Source organism: Cinclus cinclus, chromosome 1 (genome assembly GCF_963662255.1).
Source record: "Cinclus cinclus chromosome 1, bCinCin1.1, whole genome shotgun sequence".
NCBI classification, from domain to species: Eukaryota; Metazoa; Chordata; class Aves; order Passeriformes; family Cinclidae; genus Cinclus; species Cinclus cinclus.
The window spans coordinates 66,562,471-66,576,279 of record NC_085046.1 but is presented as its reverse complement, the minus strand read 5'-3'; positions in this window follow the sequence as shown (position 1 = coordinate 66,576,279).

The following is a 13,809-nucleotide window of genomic DNA, read 5'->3' as shown; positions in this document are numbered from 1 at the left end:
TAGAAAGCTAACACACATGTAAGAAAGAAATCGGATTCATTTTGTAACCTGCACAGAAATAATTAAAATATGTACACATGGAAGGGAAAAACGGGCAATGAAATAACAATAATGTAATTAATAATAATAATAATAATAATAATAATAATAATAATAATAATAACAACAATAATAATTAGCAATTCCTTTCCATTTTCCAGACCAGGCAAGGAGGAGTTAAAACAGTTTGTACCAATTATTGACTACAAGATCTGCAAATGATTGCATAAAATTTCCAAAATATGCCTGCAAGCTTCTATTATTGATGTTGTGCCCCAGGACATGCACATATGGATTTAATTGTCTAAAGTGTTTTATTAATTAAATTGCTATGATTTACCTCTCCCATGTTAGCATTTACAGTTTATGAAACAGCTCGTAATTAGGAAATGACTATACTTATGTTGCTTGTTTACTTTGCAAGTAATACATAATAGTTCCACATTCCTCTTTTTAAACCCACCCTCCCAGGCTACCTTTTTTTCTAGCTCGGTTAATAGGCAACTGCTGCTGGTGCATTAAATTGCTTTTTGGATATGTTTAGGGGCGAAGATAACTGCCAGGGCTACTGCTGCTGTTGGAGTGCACAGCAGCATCCTTCTTCCTAGACTGGAAACTTCATCCAGAGCTCAGTGAACTTAACAGAACCTCTTACACTGGTGTGTTTTGGATCTGTCCCAACAAGCAAAATTAGGCTTTTCTCTCCCTTAAATACAGTATCATGTTCATTGTGGAACATCCAGGATACTCTAACCAGACACATACTACTTTACTCTCAGAGACAAGGTTTTGTGTTTTCTTTACTGATTCTCAGAAAGATTTTCTAAAACACTCATGAATAAATGCCCTGAAGTTGCACAATTTATCCAAATGAAGGAGAGGCTGCAAGTCTAATGCGGAAGAATGTTTGCAAATAAGTAGATCAAAGGTTCATCAAAAGGTGATGAAATGGATAATCCATCTCTGTCTGGAAGCCAGTATCATTAAATTTATAATTAAATTCTATAATGTCAAATTTTGCATCTTTTTCTTTATTTGGAGAATGCGGACACATAAAAATGACCCATATTTATATATGGAGGAAGAGAGAGAAGAATGGAGTGTAAGTATATCAGGCAGTTGGACCTGATGATTGTTCTGAGTCCCTTACAAATGAAATTTCTATTCTATTCTATTCTATTCTATTCTATTCTATTCTATTCTATTCTATTCTATTCTATTCTATTCTATTCGTAGTCTAATTCTAGTCTAGTCTAGTCTATGTGTTAAGACCAGAATGGGAGATAATGATCTCTTGAGTAAAATTTGCCACTTGCTAACTTATAAAATGTCACTTGCTAACTTATAAAAACATTCTGACTCTTCCCATCCTCCTACTCCACACTAAAATAAGATTTTATATATATAGGCACCACCTGTTACACTCCCATAAATTTTAAAAGCCTTTACAACCATTGCTGATGCCAAACGACTCAGTCTAATCTCTTTCTGCCATTTCCAAAGTTGCAGTGGACTAAGAATATGGACATAACCTAGACATATCTATCCTTAGGAAATGTACACTTGCAGGAATACCCAAGCCACACTGATTCAGTGTTATCTGTTCAGGACCTTATTCCTCTTTAATTAATGGAGAGTGACTGAAAGAGGAAGGTGATTTGGAGGAGAAGCCTGATCCGGGTCTAGGTAATTGCTGCAGAGCTCAGGAAAACACTCCTGGGTACTGAGCTGGGTGCAGGCCATGTTCTGTGTCAGCTTTTCATTCCATGTGAAAATCAGCCATGCACATCTACTTGGTGCTTCAGTTTTCTGAAGGGTAAACGCATGAATGGAAGACAAAACATCCCATCCCATCTCACAGGAGTCCTTACCTGTAGCCATTGCCACAGGTATTCCTCTTGGAGGAATCTGTCTTTTCCCATCTACTGCTGAGAAAGCCTAGAAAGATACACTGGAAATCTCGGCTTCCTGCTTTTGGAGTAGCAAAGTTTGCTTTCCCCACAGCTGGGAAGCTTTGAGAGACCATGCCTAAACCATGTCACAAGCTGTTCTCTTTGTGAATGCTAATGCACAGAGTCACCTCCTTCACCATCACGTACATGCTTCAGGCATCCCACACCTTCACAAGGTGATTTCATTAGGATTCCAATTAAAAGCCTGTGAAGAAATATCTCTGTTGCTCTTTTCCCTGTAAATATTGTAACTTTGGTTTGCTGCAGGAATTTCAAAGCCTGTATCTGTGCAATTAAAGTACCAATTAACTGCTTTTCAGTTTCATTTTCTCATTCACTTCTGGGTAAACTCCCTTACTATAGCTAATATTAATAAAAATGAACTAATCAGAAAAAAAAGAAGAAGAAATGCATGAAATCCTCAAAGATATGATCTAACCTTTATGGGACTCAGAAAACCACTTAGTACCAGCACTTGCTATAATGTTTAGCTCCATGAGGGCAGCAGCGGTATACCTACTACCACGATGTTTTTGCCTCTTTAGAATATTAATTGATTGAATTTAAAATGGAAACATCAGTGTCAGCATGACATCTTGAAATCCATGCCACGATTTTCAGAGTGTGTACAGAGCATTTCTGGCTGGAGCAGCATGTGGACAGCCTCTGGCTGGTGCAGAGCTCTGCTTGATCTCTCTGCTTGGCTGCTGGAAGCCCTAAAGTGTTTTCTTCCCCTTATGGAACAACTCACTTTTGCTATAATGGACAATGTACCAAGCAACAAGCACCTGATATGGGTAATGCTGCTGTGCACTCCTGCACCCCTTTGGAGCTGTTTGCTCCTGAATTGAAATGACAGAGGAAAATTAATCTAGTATGTTTTAACAGAAATATGTATCTTGCCACCAAACAATTTTTTTTAAACAATAAAATGTCATTCCTAACTGAGGGCTTGGTAAAAAGCCCAAGAAAATCAAGGGGAGTGGTTTCTGCTTACTTCTTTAGGCTATGGATAAAGCCCTTCAAGCAAATCTTTTTTTCTCTCATCCACAAGTCATATATGTGACGTGTAGAATCCCTGATCCAAAAAAGTATTGTTTAAATTGTGCTTTGTAAGAAATAAGGAGCAGGTATTTTTCCTATGCCTAGTCATATCTAAAATATACCTGAAGGTGTGAAGTACTGCATATTACTGTGGCCATAAATGTAAAAAGATCTCATCTGTTTATATGCAGGACCAGATGTCCAGAAATGCTCATCTCGCATGGGAGGACAAAATTACGTAGCCAGAGCTGTGAGACCACTCCTTGGATGACATCAGTTGTAGGAGTCCTCCAGTGGCCTTTGGGCAGGATATGATGACTATGGATCCATCCCATGGCTTCTAGTGGCCTTCACCACATTAATCCATATTGACTATGGTCTCTTTTCTAAGTCACAGATAAAGGTTGTCATTTCAGGTGCCCATAAACAGAAGTCAGGCTCTTTTCTTTGAGCCTTCACTTCAATATTTATCCTCATATATGCCTCTGCTAAGTAGCAGTGAATAAATGCAGCAGTAACAGGGAGGTTCCAGTACAAGTGGAAGCCATACTTGGCACACAGGAAAAGATAAATCTATGTCATTTTCCTCTTCCTTTTTATCTCATGCAACAATATTAATTGGCCTCAAGTGACATATTTTATGACGGCCTTTTTTATTAAGCACTAAGCAAAACCTGTATTTCTCCAGAGCACTAAGGGGCCACCAGTGTGAATCTGTCATTAACATGCTAAAGAGTTCTGCTCCAAGAATAGTGTGACCTGTTCGTTTGTATGTTAATAGAGCTCGTGTCTAGAAAGATGGGAAGGCAGTCTTCCACCAGGCATAGGCTGCCCCTGAGAACAATGGACAGGGATCCTGTGAAATAACAACAACAATAATAATATAGTAGGTATCTTTCCCCTCCTCTAGCACCTTTCATTCAAACAACTCCAAGCACCCTGAAAATTAATTAGGCCTGTCAGCAATTCTGGTACACTGCATTCCCAACAATCTGTTGTGGGATCTGAGTGAGTGTGGGAAAAGAGTGAGATTTGCCCTAAACTCCAAGGGAAGTGAATGGGAGAGCTGTGGATAGAAGCTGTAGTCTCAATTCATACTTCCCTGAAATAAGACTGTAAGGTAACTTTTTCTATACAGTGCAAAGGTCACAGGGAATTTAGAAGATGGAGGAAGAAATTTCTCAGAAATAAAATATCAGTTATTAGTTTTCAGTCTGGGTTCCTGAAATCAGCTTCTGAATAACACATAAATAAAAGTGCCCTGCTTTTCAGTGACATTAAGCCAGACAGCTAGATCTCAGTTTAAATCTAAGCACCTCGGTACGAATTTAAACTTGTTGAAAGCATTTGGGATTCTAACTGGGGGCAATTCATCATCACAGCTAATGTAAACTGGTTGTTTTCTTGATGTACAACTGATCCATCTGTTTGTGCTGTGGTTAAGGTGCAACTTGTCCGTGTTAGAATATAGAACCATGTCATAGGACCAGGTTATGCTGCAAAGGCATTTGGCTGACAGGAAGAACCACTGATGAGAGCTTCAAGTCCTGTGCAGCTTCAGTGGCATCACCAGAGTGCAGGAGTGACAAAAGTCTGTGGAAGCACTGGGAACTTTTCCTCATACCGACCCAGAAACCCGAATACTTCTATAAGCACAAATTCATCCCCATTTTGTGTGGTTACATGTCTCCTGTAGCTTATCCCTTATAGGATTTAAATGGATATATAAGTGCACTGCTATCGGCAATATTAAATACTTTTGAAATAAAATCAAAAACTCACTGCAGAGAATGGACAAGGTTGTCTCTGCTTCTTAGCCCAATTTTTTGTCTCATAGATAGAATCAAGGGGAAGGATCAAATAAATTGCTCTTCCTCACTGGGTCCAGATTTAAAAATACACCTCTGCAAGAAAGCTATGAATTCTACATTCCCAGCTCAGTACTTGCTCTAGGCAGTTTTTTGTATCACACAAACAGTGTAAATGGGCTGACTGAAATTTAGTAGGGCAGGGCAGTAAAGCTCAAATTTTGCTCTGTCCCAGACTTGCATGTTTTGCAGCTCAAGATATCCTTGATTTTCCCTGTTGGTCATTCATGGGGACTGATAAACAGAACAAACTAGGTGCTTTTGTGTAGCAGCAGAAGTTATATCTTCAATCAGAGGAAGATTATGTGGCTCAGCTCTGTACCTGTGCCCATTTGTGCACTTGCTCTTGTGCTGGCAGTGGATGCACAAGAAACCAACAGCATCTTGGCCCTGAAGAGCATTTAATGTGAGGCACTAGGAGAAACAATGACTCATAGTTTTGGGGTTTTTTTTAATCTGGCTGATTACAAGGACATGTATTTAAATGAAGAACTAAGGGGAAAAAAGTAATTGCTTTACTGAAATAATGACAGGTACCTGGGAAGAGATGCATAAAAAAGACTAAAAATGATTCATTAAGCAGGAATCAGAAGAGACCTCAAACACACACCAAGGATTTTCTTGCTGCATTCAGATGAAGCCAAAAGTTGGCACTGTATAATTACAAGATTTTTTTTTTTTTTAATTCAGGTGGAAAGTGTCTGAAACTGCCACATAATCTGCACTTCTGGCTCTCATCCATGCCATGGTCCAGCCACATTGTATAGAAATTCTTCCTGTTTTTTTTCAAGGATTTCCTATTTAATGCTAAGGATTAGTGTTGTCTGTCACTCAACAATATACCAAATGACTTACTTTACCCAGCAAGGTAAGTGTTAGACAATGACCAGAAATACCACTTGATAAAGTAACATTAGAGTCTAATAATAAGAGTTTTTATCAAAAGAAAAAAACAAACAAACAAAAAAAACACCAAAAAAACCAAAAATTAAAAAAGAAGAAATGGAACACTGGGTAATTTCTACTTGATTCCCTTTAAGGTTGGAATAGGTTGAAGTTTACTTGAATTCAAGGAGGAAAAATCAACTAAATCATACTTTGTCTGTGGGAATTGAAATCCATAATGTCTAACAATAAAGGGAAAGTTTTGAGAACCCAAGAGATGTGAAAGAAAAAAGGAGCATAATGATTAAAAGAAGGAAAACTTAAAAACAAGCAGAATAGAGGAGACCCAAAATAGGAAAACTGTGAGAGAACACAACATTTTGGAGAAGGTTTTCTGTAAATGAATTTTTTTGGGTGCATCTTTACTTCCATATATATTCATGTCTTACAGAGTTCATTCAGGCTAATTGAACCTAGAACATTTTAAAGGTTATTTTGCTAATTACTATATTAAGAGCTTCCCATCAGCCATGCAAGGCTATGCTACTTTAGGCCATTTGATGTATCATAGCCTAGTGGTAAAACTAGCAATAAAATTTACTTAACTGATAGAGTCATATCAAAACCAGCAATATACTGCTAATTGCAACAATCCAATTTAGAAGTGACAAATCAGCTAAGGAAAAGTTAGCATCAGCACATGATAGCATTTCTGACCTTCTTCTGAAGGGCAGCAACAGAGTATTTTGGCAAAAGAATTAATGTGAGTTAGATTAGGGTTACAAGTTGTTCTGGGAATTACCTGTCAGCTAGAAGTAGAAGAAATGATGTCTATTTTACTAAAGTCCAGATATGTAAATTTTGTTGCAGGTGTGTGGAACTGTTTCCCTAGGTATTTTTTAAATTGAGAAACAAACATTTTTACATTTTTATATTATTTAAAAAGCATATAGTTATGTAGTCAGGTTCCCATCTTGTTTAGGAGGGTAAAACCCCTCCAAAAGCTCCTGCATGAGCTCCAGTCTCAAAGGGTGACATAGTAGCACAGCATGTGGGGGTGGGGAAAAAAAGGAAAAAACAGAGAATGTTTAACATTCAGAATTTGTCCACAGCTGATAATTTATTGGAACTCATCTGTAACAAGGTCTGGCACTGATTTATAAGTTGATTTGAAAAATAAATAAAAGTGATAGAAACCTGCGTTTGGTTTTAATGATAGACTGTTGCAGCATGAAAAGTAAGGATATGAAACATTGCAAGGAAATTAGATATTATGCCCTGAAGACAACTGCAGCTACCAGCCCATTAATTGTTAGATATTTATTATTAAAAATTTCTTTTCATGAGTGACTGCAGAATATTTTCACTCTTAAAGTTGTTGAGTTCTGACATGAAAGAAGCATATGAAGCTCATTTTTTCTTCCCTCTCTGTGTGTCCGTGTGTGTGTGTTTGTGGAGCTGACAAGGTAGCTGACCCAAGAACGTGATGAATTTTTCCTGCACAAACCAAAAACACAAGCGGTGCTTCTGAATTGAGACTGAAGAGAATAATGAATACTGGGAAGTTTTCTACTGTTCTGAATTTCAACAGCAAGGGGCTTGGCAGTGCTTGGAAAAAAGTCTCTCTGAAAGTAGAGAGGGCACAACTCTGTTTCCAGTGAGATGAACAGCATCCACCAAAAGCTCTGACAATAAGTGTGGAGAGTGTATCATCTCCTGTGTGGTCCCAGAGCTGAAGTAATTATACTCCAAGTGCTGCAGAAAGGGGGAGACAGGTAACGAGTCAAAACCAGTAGTATATATTTAAAAAGTGAAAAAGAAGGGAAGCAGAGTATCTCTTTAAAAAGTCCTCTAAAGCTCTTGGCAAATGGAGGCATTTTATCACACCTTAAAAATACAGAGGAAATAAAATGAAATTAATTCTGAAACAAACCAAATTCGAGGAAAGGCAGACATCCTTTCTAACGCATGCTCCTGCTTCTCCACTCCCACCTTAGAAAACAGCCAGCACTGATGGCCTCATGTCAAAGCAGTATCTAAGGAAAGGTGCATGCACAGGACTGCTGCCCACAAGGCACAGGGAGGCCTGTGAGTATTGATTGCCACAATGAGTGACTGTGGGTACTGACCTGCCTGTAGGAATACAGATATTAACATGCCCTTTCTTTTAAAAGCATTTTGAGGACAACTAAGGAAAATGGGAAAGGCACAGGGAGAGAAAAACATAATGTTTTATTATTATGTGGTTGTTAGATTGTGTTACCATCTAGACCCACAAAACATAAAAATATACATAAATACATAAAGAGAAATGGTCCCCATTTCAATCTGCCTATGATTTACCTCAGAATTTGCTATGAATTATTAATAGCAGTTATAATAATTAAGTATGATAATAATGTGACTGCAGAGGCTTAATGGAGGGAGACAGGATTTAAATTCCTTGCTACTTAGATTGTCTGAGGCAAACCATGATGAGCCTGTACAGTGTTTGGATCATAAGAGGCAACCGTTGACTCTGTCACCAGGAAGCAATACATGCCTCCCTGTTCCTCTTTTCCCTTCAAGGTTGTATAAACAGTTTATCCCCATTTTTCCATCCTCATTTCACTTGGAAAACTCTAAGTTTTCATGCTGTACACAATAGGACTTGCCAAAGCAGGGATGTATTCAGCTCATGGTGAAAGGTATCTGGTACTTCATCCTTGGAATGTAAGCTTTTCTTCCTCCATAATGAAATATAACTTACAGTCTTCATCACTGTTCTTTCCTTATTGATATTTCAGAGGTGTTTATAATGAAGATAAAATCAGAGAGACTAACACTTCCTCTACAGAACATGCATTTGAAAACAGAGGAACATTTTATACAAAAAAAGACAGGCAGCTATTAAAGAAGATTCACAGTTATAGGCAAATATATTAATAGCGGGGTTAGCTCTTGAAATGAGAATTTATAACATGCCTTAACCTAATCCCTCATTAAGATAATTTATTCCCACCCTCAAGGTCTCACATCACAGCTAGCACTAGGCAAATAATTAGTAACAAACAATTCATTTGATCAATTTCAACTCCTCTTTTAAAATGAATTGTCAGCCAGTGTGGTACAATTTTCTCAAATATATTTATAATTCAACATTAGTTTCCATTTTTTGGTGATGTATTTGTAGCCTGGTGTTTATCCAGGAAGAGTTGGTTGCTTGATGGTAGCGAGTCAAGGCATTTTGAATTTTACTTGCTGAACACTCATGCTTTCACGATTCAAATATTATTTCCCCTAAATAAATACATTAACCTTTTAATCCAAAACTCACAGATGACAATGGGAGTTCTTTGCTCTGAGGTCACATTACCCAAGAGACTCATAGCTCCCTTTGTAGTAAGGTGAGAGGAAGACCTATTTCTATCCTGATGCTGAGAGAGCATCCTGGCATAGTGAAGGTTGCAAGCCTATGAGCTAATTAAGGGAGCCTTAGGAAGTTACTGCATCAGAAGCATTTCCTGATGAAACTCCATCAAGTATCCAAACACTTGCTGAAGTACTGACTTCGCTGCTTGCTCATCTGCCCTTCTGCCTGCTGTGGAGAAACCTGTGGGAGTCTAGCTATTGAACGTGGCATCCAGAGGACTGAAAGGCTGCAAAATGAATTGGGGTCTCTGACACAGCCCTATCTGGGCCACCACAACAGCCCTGGAAGGTATTTTCAAACTACATTTTTTCGTGTTATATCAGTCAGAATGAGAGCAGTTATCAAGCTAATGAAATTCTCACATCTCTGTCAGCTGATGGGAATAAAGCCAGGCTGTGCAGTTTCCTAAAACAGCAGCGTAAGGCCACTGACTGTAAGTGCAACCTATAAAACAAAGGAAGAGCAATACAGAGTTACGGTACAAAGGCACTGGGCTGGGATCCAGCAGGTCCACATTAGAGTCACTTTCTGTCCTTTTCCTCTGAAATGGGTACAAATATCTTGTCATTTTTCACGTGTGACTGACTGCCTGTTGGTTTCCTCCCCATGACCAAGGTGGCTTTGCACCACAGGGCTGTTTGCAAGGCAGAGCTGGGTACGTGTTACCCCAGCACAAACAGCCAAAGCTATGTGCTTCAAATAATCTCCCTGAGACAAGTACTGTAAATCCAGAATATTCAATTAAAGTTACACTTATGAAACTACAGAGAACAAAGCAGAGAACATAACTAAAGCCCTCAGTCTCACCTCAGCCTGCAGAGATGCAGAGCTGTAACTATTCAGTGACAGACAAGCATTTTAGATCTTCAAATTAAGGACTTTTAAAACAACACTGTACATCTTCCCTTCAGTGTTTTATCCTTAGATTCAAAGCAGGGAAAAGGTGTGGGGTGTTTGGGATAGATGGGTGGGTGGGTAAAGTGACAAACTGGGCTGTTCTGGTTGGGGATAGTTATAACCTCCCCACAAATTTATATTCTGTGCATTTACATTATCAAAATGTGAACTAAAATTTAACTTAGCTCAAGACTCCTTGGGATAAACTATTAAAAACCTGTTACATTAATGATGATTAAGAAATTCTACTAAGTACTAGCACTCAACATTGCTAATGAAGGAAGGCACCATTAAAAAATAAAAAATCCTGTACACTCATGCAAACCTCAACTCCAAAAAAAGAAACCCAAAACCAAACCATACCAAACCAAACAAACCAAAAAACAAACAAACAAAAAATAACCAAACAACAAACAAACAAACAAACCCCCCAAAAAACAAACCAAAAACCCACCAAAACCCATAAAATGCAAAGGCTAGGGCAAAATCAAAGAAAAACAAGTACTCATTTTGACAAGTTTTCTCCCATTTATTTGCTGTTTTAGAGGACTTTTGGAGTGGCAAGATCTTGAAAGGACAGGTAAAACAAAACCCCAGTATTTCTCCACATTGAGAAAGCGCTCTGGACCCCCTGTTAAACAGCCATCCCAACCTTATTTTGGAGGAGTTAACAGAAATGTGAAGATCAGATTACCAGGTGCTGATGCTTCAACTAAAATGCTAGTGAAATATAAAGAATAAAATTGGAAAAAATAATTTGTGCTGATTCTATTTTGTCCTATAAAACTGGTAAGATACAATGCACCTTTAATATAAAACCTACAGAGAAGACCTAATTATTTTATTTCAGTTCTCTCCTAGCTACAAAACTGCCCAAGTAAATTATATGCCACAATGTGGTGGAAAAGTGCCCATTGTCTCATGCTCTCATTTAAACCTCTTCTATGAACTTGTATCATTTCAGCCTTCTGAAAAAAAAAAAAAAAAAAAAAAAAAAAAAAAAAAAAAGGACTGCAAAACACTCCAGGAGCCAAGATGACTGGTTTGGTAACTCAATCACTGGATAAATGTCTATTCCAGCACATAACTAAAAAAAGTAACACCTTATCTTAGATCAAACATTATTTCCAGTAAGTCTGAACTGTTCTTTCTTGGCTTTTGTTATTCCAACCTTTTCTACCACCAAAATATTCCCTACACGTTCCCTAAGGAAGAAATTTTTTCTCAGCCCAAGCCAAATCATACACACAATTACTCCAGTTTGGCTGCTGAGTTTGAAGGAGTTTAAATTGCTGAAACTCAGCCCCAGGGAGGAGCTGTTTGATCTCATTTTGTGGTAATCTGTATATTTTTGTTTTTCTTCAATAATTTCTTCAAGTCTCAATTTGTATTCAGGGTTGCTTTAAAAATCATTAATTGTTGTTCATTATTCTGTAAAAACTCACTAATTTCATGCATATTAAACATATGAGCTCATACAAGTGTGCTGTTCTCCATTTACAAGGCAAGGTCTCAAATACTTAATTTTTCTTCAGGAAAGATGGTTTTTTTTTGGCAGAACAGAAGAACTAACTCCTCTGTTTCAACAGGAGATCCCAAAGATACGAGATTCTGGTCTCTTCTGAAATGTAAGTAGCAGTTACAGTCTTGCAGGGAAATAACAATGGATCTGCAGTTCATGCAGCTCATACATATCAACAGGCTTTATGGCACTCTGTGCAATGCACTACATACAATAGAATTTGGACAAATTTATAGTTAATGTACTACCTGCAAACTAACAATACAGATCTTCACAGATAGCTGTGGAGAAACAGGGAGTTGTGTCTGAACAGAGCTTTACTAATACATTGTCTAAAAATAATATGCAGTGCTGCCTGACAGACTTCTGAGCAGAAAATACAAGTAAATCACTTGGTTTGCTTTTGGAAAACAGAATTCCAGAGGCAAAGAGGTGAAATTAAATTAGACTCATAAGTGCCAGTTATTTTAATGTCAAAACAAATCTGCAATTGACTTTATAGAAGTTAAGAGAGTCAGGTTATAGCTCACAATTTAACAGAAATGAAATTACATCTGATAGAAAAATGTGTTGGTTTTATTTATCAGTAGGATAATATAACAGGTATAAACTCAGAAAACATTAACTGGCTTAGAAGAGAGGAGAATTGTTCACCCCTTTAGCAGTGGACAACTCACAGGCTACTGGTACTGCTGTTTTGATAGTTGGACATTCATAGACTGCAACCAGTGGGGCTTTCCTGTGATTTTTCACCATTTTTTTTCTGCTAAAAAGACTGCTGAGGTTATGAGGCTACACAGTATTCAAGGAAGTACTGGCTGCATCCCTCTGCTCACTCACAGATTTTCTCCAGCTTTTTGCAAAATGTAACTCAGTACAGGTTGCAGACACATGAAAGCTGCTGCAAGGTATGGAAGAATGTGATCTTAGATACTGTCAGCTGCTCCACAGTAACATCCTATGTGCTCAATACATATGAGATAATTTATGGGTTTTTCCAGTGAGAAGTGTGCACACATGGGCAGCTTCCAACTGTGTGGAATCTTTTTGGTTTCAAATCACAGAACTTGGTGGACAAAAACGCTTTGCTGTCTATCATCCATTTAAAGGAGCAAAACATTTACGTATTTTTTGGGATCTGGTCCTTATTTTTAATAATTCAAGAATTATTTGCATAAAGAAATAGTCATGTATCTTTGCTCAAAAAGATAACAAAATGAACATTCAATAAGGTCATAGTTGCCATGGTGAAAGGAATACAAAATGATAAAAAAATGTTGCACAGTACAAAATTAGCAACTAGGATGCCAGGTTTTAAAATGTATTCTCCAGTTACGAGAAAATGAAAAGGGTAAGGGCAGAGTAGCACATATGGAGATAAAGCCACAAGCAATCCAGTGTGGGTTGTACCTCTGGCTAAAATAAAACATTCTCCCCAAGGCTCACGTCCCCATGTAGAGCTACCTCAGCTCTTTTCATGTTGCTGACTTAAAACATCAAAGGCCAGAAAAATTAAGCTTTTCGTGAAAAATAACAGAGGTAATGGATGTACTGCCAGGCCTCCCTGCTGTGGCAGTTTGGAAAGGATGATGCACTATGCACCATCTTATTTGCCGTTGTGATGAGTTTCAGACGTGTACCATTATTTACTACATGATGCTGAGAAAATACTGCAGGTTACCAATTTTCTTGAAGAGAGATTGCAATAATAGAAATGAACATGGACAAGAAGAGATGCAGACAGTTTTTGCTGTAAGTCTCAATAAATAAACAAACTAAACAGAGAATAAAAGCCTAATATTGAAAACTACTTATAAATAATCCCCTGCACCATAAAATTCTAATTAGGAAAAATGAATTAAAAAGAATCAATGTGAGCTCCTTAAACTGTGCAAAACACAAGTATCTGCATTTTCAAAAAGACCCACATTTTAACACTCTAAGTCATTAGCAGAAAGAGAACAGTTATTCTGATCAAACCACAGCTTCAGGAGAAGAAATCTAGCATATTGAAGAAATTGCACATTAACCATATACAGCTTCAGCCACCTGTGTACCTACCAAACATGGTTCAGTCATTTTCAGTTTTGCACAGATATTCTCAGATTTGAAGGACCTGCAGTGAAGATGACTGACAGAAGCAACCTTTTCTTCAGCCACAGTCTCAGCATACCTACATCAAGCAAGATA